Here is an 18802-nt window from a genome sequence, read left to right on the forward strand (position 1 = left end):
AGGTACTAAACAATATTTTGTTATAACAATAATCATTAGTTATGTCAATTGAGAAAAATGACGATACAAGTCTCAATCATTTTAGGAAGTTTATTTACCAAAGGTAAGAATGCTAGCCTGGGAGACAGGTCTATGCCTTTCTCCAAAGATGATTCTGATGGCTCCAAATTTAAAGGGGAAAGGGCAGGATATTGTGAAGTACCCAATTTTCATGTAAGAGGGAGCTAGGAAAAATTAGTCATTCGTGCCTTTGTCTGGCTCAATAAATCTGCATTTTTTTAAAGTAAGATGACATAGACAAATGAGGCAGAGGGAAAAGGCAGGCAATCTGCATTTTACAGAAGATAACATAGACAAAATGGGGCAGGGAAATAATCAGATAGGCATTTGGGTCAGGTGAGCAGGAGGATGGCTGCACCTGTAAAGATAAGCTATCAATTTGCATTGCCATGGTGAAATTTTAACAGAAACACCTTAGAGTAAAGATCTTGCAGCTCACCAGGAATTTACTTGTAGGCAAAATATGGGGGAGACATGTAGCTTTTCATCTTGTAGCCATCTTATTTAGGAACGAAAAATGGGGAGGTAGGTTTGGGTGACCCCGTTCCTAGCTCCACTTTTCCCTTTGGCTTAATGAGTTTGGGGTCCCAAGATTTAATTTCCTTACACAATATCATTCTATTCTAAGCCACTGAAATGTGTTAACTCATTTAATCCTCAGAACAACCTTGTAAGAGAAGTATATGATTACTTCCAATTTATAATACAAATGAAGAAATCAAAGCCCAGACAGAATAAGTAACTTGCCCAAGGTCATGCAACTGGTAAGCCACTGAATTTGAACCCAGGAAATTTGACTTCAAAGACCACATTCTTAATTACCACACTCAGCTTCTCAACTGCACCATCCTAAGACCCAGACATCAACCTTCATCTGTTAGCCAGTTAGAACAATTCAAATTATTCCGGTTGAGCAGCCTAGATGTCACTACAGATGCAATATTGCCTTTGTTTACAATCCCATTGTCTAAGCTTCATAAGGCAAACCCCTATTGAAAAGTCAAGTTTACTCCATGGTTGCTATTAAATTTCTAGGGCCATGTTCAGCATTTGTTCTTTTCACCCCCGTCAAATGAACTGGATAGACTAAGCAACTAATTGATTTTCTCCATAAAATCTTCAACAATTTTCTCATAACCCAAAATGATCTCTCCCCTCTAAATCCATTATGAATCATCAGGTGGTGTTTGGCTTCCATAACAATAGAAAATGTGCCATTTTCTTGCACATAATCCCTGGGTGGCAGGAGCTAAGATTTGTTCGGTTCGCTTAGCTCATACTTCACATAGATTCTGATCAAGAAACCTATTTTCCCCTCTCTGGGAAGCAGGAGATCCATGGCTGGCTTTCATGGAAAACAAGCAACCACTTATCTCATGGGCGTTCTAGTCTCAAAAGAAAGCCCCACAGCTATAATAGGGAGGGTGCTGTAGTAGAGATTATAGAAGTAGTAGTAGTAATAGTCTCATAGCACCAGTAATAGGAGTAGTGGCTAACATTTCACCAAGTATCAGGTCCGACTTTAAATGCTTTACCTCATCACATCCCTATGATGTAAGTACTGTCGTATCCCATTTTATAGATAAGGCTGAGGCACAAAATAAGGCAGGTATACTGGCCATTGCAAAGTCAGATTTTGCAGCCACCTTGTATTGGTCAGATAGTCTTACCACTGTAGCAAACAACCCCACTTCTCAGTAGTGCCACCTAATGAAGATTTATGCCCCACTCATAGCAGAGTCTGATGAAATACTCAGCAGCATCCTTCCACAAGGTGATTCAGAAGCCCTGGGCCCTCCCTCCTAGAGGCTCCATCATCCTCTGGTCTTTGGAGTTCTCCGTGGATCATGTCCAGTTGACAGAGAATAAGGAGGCCTGAAATATGGTCTCCTGTGTGATCAAGAGAAAAATGAACAGATTGATGAACACGTGGCATGTTCTCAGAGCAATCTTAGAAGCGTGGGTCACTTAGGGACAGAGGATAGAGAGCAAGAGAAGAATGCTGGCCCCGACCACCTCTCCAGTGTGAATGCCACCTTCCCTCCCTCACCGTTCCCCAAGCAGAGAACCAACATTCACACAAATTGGATTGTGACCTCTTGTGTTTTCAAGAACAGTCAGTCCTCTGAGTCTTCCAGGCCAGAGTCTCCCTTCACAACTAAACGCAGAAGTGGGGTGGAATAAAGGCCAGAGGTAAGTGAACTTTCCCTGACTCACCTGGGCTTTGGCTGGAAATAAGCAAAGTGCTGATACCTGACGTAGCCGTGCCCTGGGCAAGGTATTGTTTCACATGATCCTGTTCCTGAGTGCTTAGGCAAGGCTCGACCAGCCTGAGTCTCACTCTGGTTCCCACCACACCTTGTTTATTAAGTCACAAAACTTTCATGAAGTTAAGCCAGGCATAGCGGGGCTCATCTGACTACAGTTACAAGCCTCCAGAAGAGCGCTGGCACTAAGACAGACATTTGTCGAAGGGTGACTACCTCTCTGCTTGCCATTCAATTATGTCCTGTTTGTTATAAATTTTATTTGATTCCTCCATCAGAATTTCCTTTCCAGTTACGGACAGTGAAGAGATATCTTATCAAACATCAGATCCAGGACATTCAGACTTCCATGTGTCCAGAAGACAAACCCTCGTGTTGCCTTTAAAATACCTCTCGGCCGGGCACGGTGGCTCACACCTGTAATCCCAGTACTTTGGGAGGCCGAGGTGGGCAGATCACCTCCTCACCTGAGGTCAGGAGTACGAGACCAGCCTGGCCAACTTGGTGAAACCCTATCTCTACTAAAAATACAAAAATTAGCCAGGCACCCAGGTGGTGGGTGCCTGTAATCCCAGCTACTCAGGAGGCTGAGGCAGGAGAATCGCTTGAACCCTGGAGGTGGAGGGTGCAGTGAGCCAAGATCATGCCATTGCGCTCCAGCCTGGCCAAGAAGAGTGAGACTACATCTAAAATAAATAAATAAATAAAATACCTCTCAAAGATCTCAACTTTGCCTATTTTTATTGTTTCAGGAGACATGTATATAGTAATGCCACTATCCAAAGATATCTTCAATGATGTCGCATCATTGTTCAATGTTTTCTTTTTTAAAAAAAACTTTTGAGTCAACATAACTTTTTCCCTGACCATTTTGTTCCTTGATGGTCTTACCTTTACCTGGTGTCAAAACCCATCTGCGAGCACAGTTAGATAAGGCTTCTCATTGTTCTCTGGGTGCATAAAATCCCTCTCCCTCCCTTCCTTCTCTCCCTCTCCCTATGCCTTTCTCTGGCTCTCTCTTTTTCTGCCTACCTCATCTCTACCCTTCCTCCTTCCAGAAGTTTTCAAATACAAACTGAGAAAGAAAAAAACTTCCCAAATAAAACTATAGAAGCAAATCCATTCAGCATAATATCTGTGTCATTCTGTATGAAAATCACTAGGTAAGTGTGACCTGAGAGAATTAGAGAAAATAAATAGGAGCAACTAGAAACCAATGCACCTGGTATAGCTAATAAAGAAAACATGAGATTTTTAGTGGAAGGAGTTAAATAAGACCACTGAAAGTTGATGTGATAGGAACTACATCAGGACTAACCACCTTTTAAATAAATTAATCCTGAACTTTCGGAAATCAAAACTACAGCTGGCGGTATCCAGTTCACATCACTGTGCTGAGTGCCTACCAAAATGAGGTTTTGTGTTCCCATGTATATCCCACTCACAATAGCAAAGATATGGAACCACCCTAAATGTCTACCAACACATGAATGGATAAACAAACGGTGGTATATGTACAAAGTGGAACACTATTTGGCCACGAAAAAGAAAAAAATCCTGTCATTTGCAGTAACATGGATGGAACTGGAAGTCATTAGGTTAAGTGAAATAACCCAGGCTCAGAAAGACGAATATTGAATGTTCCCACTCATAGGTGGGAGCTAAGAAAAGGTGAGCACATGGAGGTAGAGAGTGGAATGATAGATACCAGAGACTGGGAAGGGTGTGTGGGTGGGAGGCAGGGGCATGAAGAGGGGTAGGTTAATGGGTACAAACATACAGTTAGATAGAAGGAATAAGTGCTAGTGTTCCATAGCAGAGTAGGGTGGCTACAGTTAACAACAGTATATTGTATATTTCAAAATCACTAGAAGGGAGAACTTAAAATGTTCCCAACACGCAGAAATGAGAAATACTTGGGTGATGAATATACTAAAAACCCCGACTTGATCATTTCACATTTATGCATGTCATAACATTTCACATGCACCCCATAAATATGTACAAATATAATATATTGATAACATAAAATGAGTGCTATGTTACACACTGGGGTTGGAGGGCTAAATCAGAAGTGATCTCTGCCCTTGAGGAGGGAGTCAGACTAAGGGTTCCCCTACAAGATGGTCAGCGTGATGACAGACGTGCAGGAAGAACAGAGGACTGGACTTCAATGTCCTGGGGACAGGGATGGGATCTGGCATATGTAAGAGGAAACAGCCAACCTCAGGTGTAAGCAGAGTAGAAGACAAGAAAGAAATAATTAGCAGAAGGTTTGCCAAGATGTCACGGGGGAAGTGTGTGGATAGAACAAAGGCCGGGGGAACGGGAGAATGTGTGGAAGAAGAGTCTGGCCTGATGTAACTCAGAGGCCACGCAAGAGGCATGGAGCAGGCGAACTTTCACCTGCAGACTGTTCTAGAAAGCAGCACATCTGATGCGTTCTTCACTCTCCTTGGTGATAACTTCCTCTATCCGAATGTAGAGGAGACCATGAGAAATGCTACCTAGGACGAAGTTCTGATTAACCAAGATAAACCATCTCTGGGAGAGTAGAAGTGGCAGAAATACAGAAGAAAGCTTCTACCATCACCTTGGAGTTTTACAGCCAGGCAGGAGAGTGAATTTGAAAAAGCCTAAAAAAAGCTCAGAAAAAAAATTACGGCCAGGTGTGATGGCTCACGCCTGTAACCCCAGAACTTTGGGAGGCCGAGGCGGGCAGATCACTTGAGATCAGGAATTGGATACCAGCCTGGCCAACCATGGTGAAACCCCCCCCTCTACTAAAAATACAAAAATTAGCTGGGTGTGGTGGCATGCACTTGTAATCCCTAGCTACTCGGGAGGCTAAGGCATGAGAGTTGCTTGAAACTGGGAGGTGGAGGTTGCAGGAAGCTGAGATAACGCCACTGCACTCCAGTCTGGGTGACAGAGTGAGACTCCGTCTCCAAAAAAAAAAAAAAAAAAAAAAGCCGGGCACGGTGGCTGACTCCTGTAATCCCAGCACTTTGGGAGGCCAAGGTGGGTAGATCACGAGATCAGGAGATCGAGACCATCCTGGCTAACATGGTGAAACCCCATCTCTCTAAAAATTTTAAAAAATTAGCCAGGTGTGGTGGTGGGCGCCTGTAATCCCAGCTACTCGGGAGGCTAACACAGGAGAATGGCATGAACCCAGGGGCGAAGCTTGCAGTGAGCGCAGATCATGCCACTGCACTCCAGCCTGGGTGACAGAGCAAAACTCCGTCTCAAAGAAAGAAAAAAAAAATTACATAGACTTCCATGGGCAAAGTCATGAGAAACGAAGACAATTCAAGAGGAATTCAAGGCTCTAGAAAAGTAAAATTGGTTGTAGTGATACAGTCAGAAATAATGCCTGTATGACTACTTAAAAATATCTTGTATTAAAAACATTTTAGAAATTATTAATAGAAAAAGTTATAAAAATGAAATTAAAATCACTCATAATTTCATTAACCAGAAATTTTTTCGCCAATAAATACACTTAAATTGGAAAATAGTATAAACAGTACATCCTACTTTTCTTTCACTTAGTGTAAGAGTATCTGCCATTAATTTAGCTTTCTTTGAAAAATGTGACTTTTCCAAAAACTAACAGATCCTGGCGAGGTTGTGGAAAAAACGGAAACTTATACACTGTTGTTGGTAATTTAAATTAGTTCAACCATTGTAGAAAGCAGTATGGCGATTCCTCAAAGAGCTAAAAGTGGAACTACCATTCACCCCAGCAATCCCATTACTGGGAATACACCCAGAGGAATATAAAGCATTCTACCATAAAGACACATGCATGCCAGTGTTCACTGCAGCACTGTTCACAATAGCAAACATGGAATCAACCTAAATGCCCGTCAATAACAGACTGGATAAAGAAAATGTGGTACATATCCACCATGGAATATTATGCAGCCATAAAAAAGAGTAAGATCATGTCTTTTGCAGGAACATGGATGAAGCTGGAGGCTATTATCCTTAGCGAACCAACACGGAACAGAAAAGCAAATACTGCATGTTCTCACTTATAAGTGGGAGCTAAATGACAAGAAGTTGTGAACACAGAGAAGGAAACAACAGACACTGGGGTCTACTTGATGGGGAGGGTGCGAGGAGGAACAGGAGCAGAAAAGATAACTATTGGGTACTGGGCTTAATACCTGGGTGACATAATAATATGTACAATAAACCCCCATGACACATGTTTACCTATGTAACAAACCTTCACATGTGCCCCCAAACCTAAAATAAAAATTAAAAAATAAAATGTGTCTTTTCATAGCTGTGAATGGTGTCCATTATATGGATGTTAGACAATGATTTTAGCACTTCCTTATTGCTGGAAAGAGGTCATTAATAATTTATTGACATGATAAATAACACCATGATGAACATCTTCAAGGCCTTTGCTATTCCTTCACAACAGGGTGGGCTCTTCCTCAGCTTCTATGTGAATATGGATTGCTGATGTTCTTACTTGGACTGCTGTGAAAATATTCCTGGCTAGCTAAGGCACTTGTCTAAGGAAAACACTACAGAGCTTACTTTTCAGTTATCCTTGATAATAGAGGGAAAAGGAGATGAAAACAGGCGCTATTTCATCTACTTTCTGCTTGGCCTAAAAATGCATAGGAACAGTTCCAGAGAATTCCCAGACACCGTGGGTGGCTCTGAGGGGCTATTTTTACAATAACTAATTTTGTTCGTTTTCTTTTGTGCCAATCAGAAGTTTGGCTAGTGAATCTTCCCCCACCCTCCTCATTCTAGTCTCTATAAAACAGATTACTTTTTCTTTATACATTCCCATGTGGGAAGGGAGAAATACACAAGAAATGGAAATGCAACTAACTTTGTCTGGGCTCTGCAAGTTGTTCATGAAATTACAAAGCCAAGGGAAAAAATAAAAACACTGTTGGAAGAGAAGCCAGAACTCTGAGCTGAAGCATTGGCTTGTGTGTTACAGCAGGAGCCTGCATGTGGTCAACGGTTAGAGAAGACAGTAGCCATGAGGTCAAGAGGACAGATGGGCATGGGCAATCCAGGAAGCCTAGCCTGTGGTCAGTGGCCTGTGGGGAAGCTGAGACTCTTTTTGTCCACAGTTGAGTAAATTTGCTGTTAGAAGAAACTCCTTTGAGGCAGCTTGAGGCCTTCATGAAAAATGCAGCCTAACCTCTAAGGAACAATGTCTATGATGGTTCTCATGAAATCTGCAATGAATTGTTGAGCATCTTTAAAGGCTGGTGTCCTGCACTGCCTGCCAAGGGTAAAGCCAGTGGACCTGTGTATCTCACAAATCTCAGAAACAGCTGGTTCTTTAGAGCCTTGTTCAAATGAAAATACTCCCAGAGGTCTTGCGACTAGGCTGCATTGCTCACCACTCAGATGGGAGCCTTCCATGAGCAAAGGAGAGACACAGCTTTACAATGGCTCCAGCTGCGAGGAACTGCATTTGTTTGAGAGCCAGATGTGTTTCTCCAGATAACACACCGTCCTCCCTACTGGAAGCTCCAGAGAACTCCAGGAGGAGAAGGAAGAAGAGGCTTTAAAAATGTCTAGCCATGCAGTGAGTCACCAAGCAGCTCTTTGCCTTGTGGTTCTCTCTTTCCCAATGTCAGTAAGGTCACCTCTGAACAGAAGAACACCCATCGGGGGCCCATGGAGGAGAGAGTGTCCTGGGGAGCGCAAGTAGGCTTCTGGCTGCAGCCGGGGAAGAAGAGGGCGGTGAAACGAACAGGCTCAAGTAGCAGCCTGCTCTTGGCAGGAGCTGCTGCTAATTTTCCTTGGCTGGCTCTGACTACCTGTCTGAAAGCAATGCAATGCAGGAAGGAAATTTTTCAAGAGATTAAACTATTATTGTTTCCTGTGTGGCTGTCTTCACTGGTGTATGAAAAAAGAAAAAAAAAAAAAGGCTTTAAGGGCACTTGAAAAGAGATTTGTCTGAATAGCAGGGTGGTTGTGATTCATCCCCCACCTCCAGTCGGGATTTGGCCAATTTCCTCAGGAAAGTGGTTGATTAGGACCCATGGATTTATCCGTGGCCTAAATATAAGATGTCATAAAGGTGATTAATGGTAAGCTCACCATCAGAGGGAGTTAAGAGTTTATAAAAGCTATTTTTAACGGGTTGGAAGGCGAAAAAAACTCATTTGTCCTGTTGCCAACATGTTTCAATGGTTAAAAACCTCTTTGTAGGCCCTGATAATTCATGCTACCAACTGTTAAAGGTCGTTATATTTTCTGATTTTACAAGTTTGTTTGAAAAATTGATTCACTGTGTTTGGCTATTTATATAAAAGCAATGAGGGGGAAGGAAAAGACCACGTTATTTCCACCATGATTAGCGATTGCTGCGCGTGGTGACACTTCAGTACAAGAGCCTTATTTCTTCTTTGCACCCTGCCTCAGGGGAGAAAAGGGGCCTTTCTGTTTATGCTCCTACCACATAAATAGCAATTGATGGAGGGTGTCCCGAGACGGTTTTCAGAGCCCAAACAAAATTAGCCTGAGGTTCCCAAATCAGGGAAAATTGCAGTAGTTCAAAAAATGGAAGATGGCATTGATGGCTCCTAGCAGTGTCCAGTGTGGTTCCTTTGGGTCACATCACACAGAGATGCTCCAAAATGTTACTTCATTCTGATGGTAATTCCATAAACAAAGCATCCCTTTAAAATATGACATCTTCTTCCCAGTCACAAACTAATCACCTTTGTTTAAAGGAACATATCTCATCTACCTCTTCATAGGAAAGCTGAATTTCCTATAAAGTACCTACCAAATTATCTAAAATGAGCATTTAACATTGGCAGAAGAACATGGTCATACATTAATGAATAGTTGCTGAATACAAAAGGTTGTCACTGATGTCTAGATATTTGGATGTTTCACAGATGGTAGAAACATAAAGTCCATTCTTCAAAGCGTATGGCATGGGGTGGGATGTGGGGAAGGGCTAATTATTGAAATACAATCAATTGCTATCAACAATTTTGAGTTACTGGCAAAAATACATAAAATACTTTTTTTTTTTTTTTTTTTTTAAAGAAACAGGGTTATGCTCCACCTCCCAGGCTGGAGTGCAGTGGCACAATCATCACTCACTGCAGCCTCAAACTCCTGGGCTCAAGTGATCCTTTCACCTTGGCCTCCCAAAGTGCTGAGATTACAGGCATGAGCCACCGTGCTAGCAAAGGTAAGATACTTTCTTATGATTCTTGCAATATTTTGAAAGATGACACCAATCAACATGATGCAGTACAGGGTATTCCTTGATTCATTCATAAACATTATAGGACACTCTGATGTGCCAAGTATACTCAGGACTAGAGAGGCAAATATGAATAAGACTTCAATGAGCTCCACAGGAAGCCTGGCAGATAAAGAAGGCTCTTACAACAGAGGGAAATAAGAGATATGATCATATGTATATATGTACTCCTTCCCTGGGAGTCAGAGAGAGGCAAAATTTTTTCTCCTAGATTGCTAAAAGTAGAGATAATAAGAGCAATAATAGCTAACTAGAAGCTTCTGTTTTAGGGCACAACACAAAAGCTCCAGGAGTGGCTTTTTCTCATATCTCATTGTCCTGAATTTACTCTGACCACCACACCTAGCTGCAAAGGAGGCAGGAAAATGTAGTTTCTCTCTGAACAGCCATTGCCACCTGAAGGACAGAGTTTCTATTACCAAAAGGAAGAAAGGAAAGACAACTCTGGGGAACAGGTAGCAGGTTTTCCACATATTATTTTAAACTATCGCCATGTAGGAGTCGAAAAGGAACCATAACATCAGAAAATAGCCATCAGCACAACCGTTTCTGTTGAGCGTGCAAGGCATAAGGCCGTGTACTGTACAGTCTGCAACAAAAGGTAAGGCATTTTCTCATTATTTTTCATCAAAATTGTTTATAATCATTTAATATTTTATAAAATAAATATTTATAATAATGTTTCATTTATTTTCTCATCAAAAGAGAGAGCAATACAAGCTGTATGAGTTTTGTTCAAAAAGTAGTAGAGAATTTAAGAGCAAGGAGAAGGAAAGGAGATGAAATAAGCTTTGAGTCAGAAGACTCATGGAAAGATAGCAAAAGCAAGGAAGATTATCCCAAATCAGAGTTAGCTGCTGTGATGGGCTGCTTCCTCAGTCATCTGTGAGCCTTGCCAGAGGAGGTTGTGTTTTATTTATCTTTGTGTCCTGAGCGCCCAGTAGGGCTCATTTCCTGGCATTTGATTAATGTTAAACTGAGGGAAATAACACTTTATTTGGCCTTTAAATAATGAATAGAATGCACTAAGGGCTATCACAGAAGAGCCATTTGACCTTGACCTAACAATCGCAGGGTCTCAAATTTTAACTTTCAAGACACTTATATGACATATACAGATGACACGCATAGTTGAAAGATGATGATATTCATCATATAACTTTGATTTCCTATGTTATTACCAGGCCACACCACGTGTTACACACAATAAATAGGTTTTTATAAACCCTATAAATATCTTGTGCCCAACACCATTATCCTGAGTTGAACAGTTTGTCTTTAGGTTAAAAAGAATTTGTTTGGGTCAGGTGCAGTGGCTCACATCTGTTATCTCAACACGTTGGGTGGATCACTTGAGATCAGGAGTCCAAGACCAGCCTGGCTACCAAAAATTACCCAGGCGTGGTGGTGGGCACCTGTAATTCCTGTTACTTGGAAGGCTGAAGCAGGAGAACAGCTTGAACCCAGGAGGCAGAGGTTGCAGTGAGCTGAGATCGTGCCACTGCACTCCAGCCTGGGCGACAGGCAGAGACTCCATATCAAAAATAGTAATAATGTGTTTGTTAAATGTAAACTCAGATAGTCCAGAATGTTTGAAAGGTTATTTTGGCTTTTTTTTCTTCATCTTTTTTAAAAATGGGCTTTTGTTTATTTCTTTATACCTAGGATCTCAGAAAAACTTGAAGTATCCCAGGCTTTTCTCAAGCTCTTTAAGTATTCTAAGGTCATTCAGTTCCTCTATACTTTTTTTTTTTTTCAGACAGTTTCATTCTTGCTGCACAGGCTGGAGTGCAATGGCGCTATCTCGGCTCACTGCAATCTCCGCCTCCTGGGTTCAAGCGATTCTCCTTCCTCAGCCTCCCGAGTAGCTGGGATTACAGGCATGCGCCACCATGCCCTGCTAATTTTTTTTTGTATTTTTAGTAGAGATGGGATTTCACCATGCTGGCCAGGCTGGTCTCAAACTCCTGACCTCAGGTGATCCACCTGCCTCAGCCTCCCAAAGTGCTGGGATTACGAGCATGAGCCACTGCACCAGGCCACATCATCTGTACTCTTAAATGCAGGTACCCTGAAAGCCCTCTCTTCATGTGTCCCATTTAGATTTGTGAACTGGGCTTCCCTCCCTTTCCCAGGTGAAGTCACTAGGTTCAGGCAATTCCCTGGCCCTTTCCATCCTTCATAATTGCTACTCTTAGGCTCAGTACTCTCACTGGGCCTCAAGATAGTCAGGCCGGGACCCTAGCTTCTGGCTCAAAAGCAGGTAAACAAGGAAACAAACAAAGAAAATTCAGATGGACACAGTCCCCAGTTTCCTCCCTCCCCCAGGAGTGCCTATTTGGACATTACAGTGTTTGGGAGCACCTACAACACTCCCCATTCAAACTTGATAAATGTACACCTAACTAGATCCAAATCCCAAATCTTATACAAAGAACTTAAATGCAAGCAACCTCTAAATGGATTTACTAAAAACATGTGATTTTTTTGTTTCATCCTAACCCCCAGGGTTCATTCTAATTAGAAAGGTCTATAAAAACAATACAATGACAGATGGGCACGGTGGCTCACACCTGTAATCCCAGCACTTTGGGAGGCTGAGGCGGGTGGATCATGAAGTCAAGAGATCGAGACCATCCTGGCCAACATGGTGAAACCCTGTCTCTACTAAAAACAAAAAAATTAGTTGGGCATGGTGGCATGTGCCTGTAGTCCCAGCTACTCACAAGGCTGAGGCAGGAGAATCACTTGAACCCAGGAGGCGGAGGTTGCAGAGAGCTGAGATCGCGCCACTGCACTCCAGCCTGGGCGACAGAGTGAGACTCTGTCTCGAAAAAAGAAAAAAAAAAAAAACACAATGGCAAAAACAATAACCCTTTTTCAAGCCTAAGTTTCACATATATCAGTAATAATGGCATAAGAAGCAGATTTTGTAAAACTGTGATTCAGTTTTACAAAATCTAGGCTCTCTCACCTTTCCCAACTATACTTTTCCTCTCCATGAAAATGTCTACATCTGTGACTTCCATTAACAACTGCTGAGATGCAGGGTTGACCTCCAGATCTTCAATTCCAGCCTCAACCTCTCTCCTGGGCCTGCAAGTCATATGCCACTGCCTGTGACGAGTTGACACTTGGGTATCTCAAACTTGGGCACTTCAACCTCAGCCCATTCAAACCTATGCTCATTATCTCACTCCAGACCTGCTCTTCCTTCAAGTTCTCCTGGTCGGTTAGAGACATTACCACCTTTCTTGGTGCTCCAGCTAAACATCAGGGCATCACCAACCCCATATCTGATCACCCTCCAAATCTCATTGATTCTGTCTCCTGTGTTCTCAAATCCACACACTGATATTACCTCATCCAGCCAACTCTGAGTCCTCTTTTGCACAATAACTTTCTAACTGGCCCCTCTGCATCCATTCTTGTCCCTGAATTACCCATTCTTCCCTCTGCAGCCAGAAGTACTTAAATATCCTTTTCCTTATTCATTCGACAAATATTTATGAAGTATCTATCACAAGTTAGGGCACCATGCCAAGTACAGTATATAGTGGTGAGCAAAAGAGCTGTAGCTCCCATCTTCATGAAGTAGACATGCATCCGATTGTCATCTCCGTGCTTAGTATCTGCGGCTTGCAGAAGACAGCCCCCAAAGATGTCCATGTCCTCACGGAACGGGGGCACAAGCTAAAACATGCAAGCAGCCACCAAAAGCTGGAAAAGGCAAGAAAAAGTATCCTCCTGTAAAGCTTTCTGAAAGAACATAGCACTGCCAACACCTTGATCCTAGCCCAGTGAGACCCAGTTTGGACTTAGACTCTCTAGAACTATGCTGTTTTAAGCCACAAAGTATATGATAATTTATTAGGACAGCCATAGAAAACTAATATGTTGGTTTCCTAATATTCATAGTATCAAAACAGCACAGTATCCTTCAATAGCTACCCAGTGCCTTTGGGATAAAGCAGAATCCTTAACAAGGATGGCAAGGCTCTTGTGCCCTGCCAGCCACAGCCTCACCCGGCCACTCTCATTTCCTCTGTCCACCACCAGAAAGCTAAACTGCTTCCAGCTCTCAAAGGAGCTCTTCTTTCTGAGCCTGGAACAAACTCTTCCCACTTCCTGGAACCCTCCCTCCCTTCCTCCCTGCTTTATCTGCTGCACACCTACTTCTAACTTCAACCTTCAAGTTAAAGACCCTCAGCCTGTTCGTGTTAGAGGTGCCCATGCTCCCTGTACTTACATGTTCACACGTCTCTGTGTGTTTTAATGTCTCTAATCCCCACTTAATTAAAAACTAGAGGGCAGAGTCTAGGCTTCTCTTATTCACCATTGTGAATGCCTACCATGGTGGGCACTCAACACAAATTTTCAAAATGAATGAATGCACCAATAAGGGACAAAAGGTAAGTTTCTCTTTCATCTAAAGCATAGTTCCCATTGTGTACATCTGGCCACTTGTCACACTCAAACAGCTGCTTTATCATCCAAAATCATTTTGACATCTTAAATTTTGATTGCTTTACCTAAACACACACACACACACACACACAAAAACCCTCCACTGTTATGCATCTTCTTATTTTTTACACATTGCACTTTTGAGTTTTTATCTGGTGACATTTTCTCACCTTCTAGCATCACCTACAAGGTGCAGCTACACTTCCTGGGACCCTGTATTCATTCATTCCAAGCAGATCACCAATCATCAAACACAATATGACCAGTCATGGGCAATATCTAAAATAGCCATTAGCCAATGGCCCCTCAGAATCACTTTACCCCTCTAGGAAGATGGCGCTTCCAACCTCCCATGGCCAAGTGTTCACATGGAGCATCTGCTGTGGTGGAGAAAAGTGCGTACAAGGAAGTGGACTCCTCCCATTGTGTCCACTCAGCACCTCCTCCAGTAGGAACCTCATCTCCTTTCTGAGGACTCTTCTCCCTTCCCCCACTATACCTCTGAATACAAGGTGAGGCACATTTGTGGCCACATTTCAGGCCAACTACAACAGCTCTCTGGAAAATTTAAAACTGAGAAAGAGATGCTGCTCTCTCCCATTTCCGACAATGTGCAACAAAGAAGCTAAAAGAAGCAGCTAAAGTCCAGAAGGAAGTGAGAGAGGGAGGAATAAACCAAGGCAGAGAAAGAGAGGATTATTTCTGAGGGTCACTCCTAACCTCAGGAGTCCTAACCTCATCCTTGGGTTCCATGAGGCAGCCCAACATCCATTTAGCACATTCTCTTTTTTTGCCTTAGCTATTTAAGTTGTGTTTTCATCACTTACAACTAATGTGTTGTAAACCTTTGTAAACCCTTATAAACCACAGCAAAAAGTGAGTCCATCTATGGCTGTATAGAAGCTGGCATCATATGCAAAGTGAACCATTTGCCAGGTAGCAGCATACTCTCTCTCAGAGAATGTAAGATCATCATTCATCCGTCTTACTGTAGTAAGTGCAGACCTTACTACAAGAGACTCTAACCCCACTTGGTGTTCCCAGTTCTTGACACCACAGCGAGAAAGAATCCAGGGATGAGTCAGAATGAATGAAAGGCAAGAGGCTTTTATTGCAAAGCGAAACTACACACTCAACAGTGGGCGTGCAAGCATTCTCAGGAGACTGAGTCATGTACAACACAGGTGGGGTTTCACATTTCTAATTTTATGAGCTCTTCTAATTAGAGGTGGAATAGTCATGACGTTTTCTAGGAAAAAGGTGGGGATTTTTTAGAATTGAGGTCCCACCCTTTTTTTTTTTTTTTTTTTGGAGTGCAGTGGCGCCATCTCGGCTCACAGCTACCTCTGCCTCCAGCGTTCAAGCGATTCTCCTACCTCAGCCTCCCGAGTAGCTGGGATTAGAGGCACACGCCACCATGCCTGGCTAATTTTTGTATTTTCAGTAGAGATGGGGTTTTGTCATGTTGGCCAGGCTGGTCTCGAACTCCTGACCTCAGGTGATCCACCCTCCCACAATGCTGGATTACAGGAGTGAGCCACCGGGCCCCATTACCACTCTTTTTTTTGTTTTTTTTCCTTGAGACAGAGTCTCACTCTCTCTCCCAGTCTGGAGTGCAATGGTGCGATCTCGGCTCACTGCAAGTTCCACCTCCCAGGTTCACGCCATTCTCCTGCCTTGGCCTCCCGAGTAGCTGGGACTACAGGCGCCCGCCACCATGCCTGGCTAATTTTTTGTATTTTTAGTAGAGATGGGGTTTCACCGTGTTAGCCAGGATGGTCTCGATCTCCTGACCTCGTGATCCACCCACCTCGGCCTCCCAAAGTGCTGGGATTACAGGCGTGAGCCACCGCACCTGGCCCGTCACCACCCATTTTTATACTAAATATGGGTATGCTTGGCCCTTCGTCATGTTCGCTAGTGGGTGTGTGACTTAGTGCGGTAATGAGCATATAATTAGGTGTGAGGTAGGGCACAGGGGCAAATCCAATGCCATGTTGGATCTAGCCAGGTTCAACCAGCTTAGCCCTCACCCTGTTTGTGAGGGTCTTATCAGCCCAAGCTCGTCCTTGTCCTTGTAGCTAATTCTAATAGCTCCTTTCTTGCTGCTGTGTGAAATTTCTGTTTGATATTTTCCCGCTTCTCCGGTGACCACAGAGCATTCCTATTTTATGGGTGTTTCTTTAGTTAGGAAGTGGAATAATCATGAGATATTCTGGAAAAAGAGGGAATTTCAGGGACCTCTGTTTACCAACCCCTTTCTCCTTTATTTGGATTTGCCTGGAAGAGTCATGGACCTATAACCCTGACCAGGGTTTTGGCCATTTTCTCTCCCTTATTTTGGGTTTTCTGTTCTCCTGCAGCTTATTTGGCTATTAGACATGTGTTTCAACAGCCTAAACTAGAACTAAGTATAACATGATAATGCCCCAAAAGTAGAGTGTTGGGGATGGAGAAGACAGATGCAAATAATAATAACCTTAATGATAAATTAGTGGTGTATAAGTATAACAGACACATCTAAACTGAGTTAATGTGGAGACAAGATAGAGAGATGATGCCTCCAGGCTTGAAGCCCATCCAGCCAGTTTCTGTTGCAAAAAAAGTCCTCAGTCAAGTTAAATGAAGGAATGAAAATGAGATGAGAAGAGAGATGGTAGCACCAATTCTCCTCCTTCTTCTCTTCTAGTCTTAACATTCTGCACCCCATTCCTTGTTATTTATTTTCAAGGAAAACTTGAAGTAATTTTGAATAGCCAAGTTTTCTTCGCTTACCATACACATTAGGGTATGACCCTGGGCAGCCCAGGACAATAGCTCTGAATCCCGTGCTTTCCAGTGCCTTAGAGAAACACACACTGGATCACCATGGATACGATGGCAAAACAGCAGGATTGAGAGCAGGTCCAGACTGCCATAGTCTCAAGGCTCTGCTTCTAAGATGTGCAGAATCACACAGGGAAACACTATGGGACCCTAAGGCTTCATGATACTCCTGACCGGGAAGCCAAACTCTCCTCCTCATCAGACTCAGGTCACTTCCTGTAGCCACTCTCGGCATTCCAGTCCAATTCCCACTACAGAAGCACACCTCACTAGAGCAACAGAGAACTTAGCCCTTCCCAGAACACAAGAATCGGAGGACAAGTTCACTCCTCAGATGTGTGGATCTAAGGCAAAACATTGTCTGTGCACCCCTCAATGCACACTCCTCACCACCATCTCATTTTTTATTTTGGTGTGTCTCAAAGAAAAATTTAACCTCAATGGCACCTGTGAAGAAGAAGAAAAGTCACAAGTGGAAGGAGTGGACGTAGGAAAAAATTGGAATAGAAATGGAAGCTCATAGATGCATGAATGAACCCTAAATTAATTTTCACATTAGCTGGAGCACCATGCATTTATAGAGTTACAACCCATCCACCAGCAGCAACATGGGGCTCCACTGCCTCCCCAGGGTAAAAACATCTATTTACCATGACAAAAAGATCTATCTCAAACAAGGAGCTAGTTTGGATGTTAGTCACTTCCAAATATCAGTTTGATAGCATTACAATGGACTAAGTGTTGATTTCAGCTCATTGGTAAACCCAACACTTCATAGAGTCATTTGAAACAGAAAAATTAAGCAGATAAATGTTGGGATAGAAAAAAATATTAACAAAACTTCAAGTGGGAAATGCATTTATTAAATTAATTGTGTAGGAAAATGATAGAAATGGTAGGAAGAGAGAAAGGACATTTCCCTAGACACAAAATGTCTTAGAGGCCTGGAGCAGGACACTGAAGCCTAAAATAACTCTCGATTCCTTAGGTTCCATGTCTTTTAGCAGAAGCTAACTTTTCTGGCTCAGAGTGTATAACTGAACTCCAGTGTGAAATATTGAAAGAAAATGACTACAGAGGACCTATTTAGACCTTCCTGGCAAGAGCCAGGTTAGAGGAGAGGAGGGAAAGGGCTGTTTATCTTGACAGAGGATTTCCTTACCAGAACATGGAAAACATTCTTTTTGTCAAATATGGTTAATAGTCACCCAGTAACACAAAGAGTAGTTTCAGTAGCTTAACATCAACATGGGGTGACTGGGAAAGCTGACCGTACCCCAGCAGATGGAACATGTGCTAACTCACAGCCATGTCTTGGATGGGAACAGTGTTGTTGATGAGTGCATAGGAAAAATATCATTACCTAGTACATTTTCCACCAAGGAAAATGTTGTCACCTACTTAGTAGGTAATGTAGACATGCCCAACCAAAAATGAGGCAAGCAGCAATATTAACACATCCTCAGAATGCCTTGAAAGACCCGGCTGCCTTTTCAAATAGGAAGAACAGAGGATGCCCTCACACGTACAACTTCCCCATTCTGATGGGAATGACTGACTTTTTGCAGCATTGCAACCAACTCCCTCGCTAAGCTCTGTGGGTATTTCCCCTGGAGGTTGAGGCCTCTGAACAGAACATCTGTGATGAGAACAGTACGGAGTAATGGAAACATCTTGGATTTTAGATTTGGTTATGTAGCTTCTAGCCCTGAGTCTATCACTAACTGGGTTTCCTGAAACAATTCAGAGTCTCTCTGGGCCACAATTTCCTAAAAACCTTCTCAATTCCAACACGTAAAAAGACAGCCACAGAGACAGAAACCCTCTTAAAGGTTATGCATATTAGAGATAAAGCCCTGAGCTAACCCTCTAGTTTCAAGTCAAATATCAATATTAAGGTTTG

The 18802-nt window shown here is 42.7% G+C and overlaps 1 long non-coding RNA gene across 1 annotated transcript; it reads right to left on the reverse strand.

Annotated features, from left to right (window-relative positions):
* Positions 1-1689: 1689 nt before the first annotated feature.
* Positions 1690-2409, reverse strand: LOC134760854 (uncharacterized). The gene is made up of 2 exons (XR_010138884.1): positions 2278-2409; positions 1690-1950 (listed from the first exon to the last, which is right to left on the reverse strand). It is a non-coding gene; the product is annotated as an uncharacterized LOC134760854 (long non-coding RNA).
* Positions 2410-18802: the final 16393 nt, after the last annotated feature.

This window comes from Pongo abelii, chromosome 22 (assembly GCF_028885655.2).
Source record: "Pongo abelii isolate AG06213 chromosome 22, NHGRI_mPonAbe1-v2.0_pri, whole genome shotgun sequence".
Lineage (NCBI taxonomy): Eukaryota > Metazoa > Chordata > Mammalia > Primates > Hominidae > Pongo > Pongo abelii.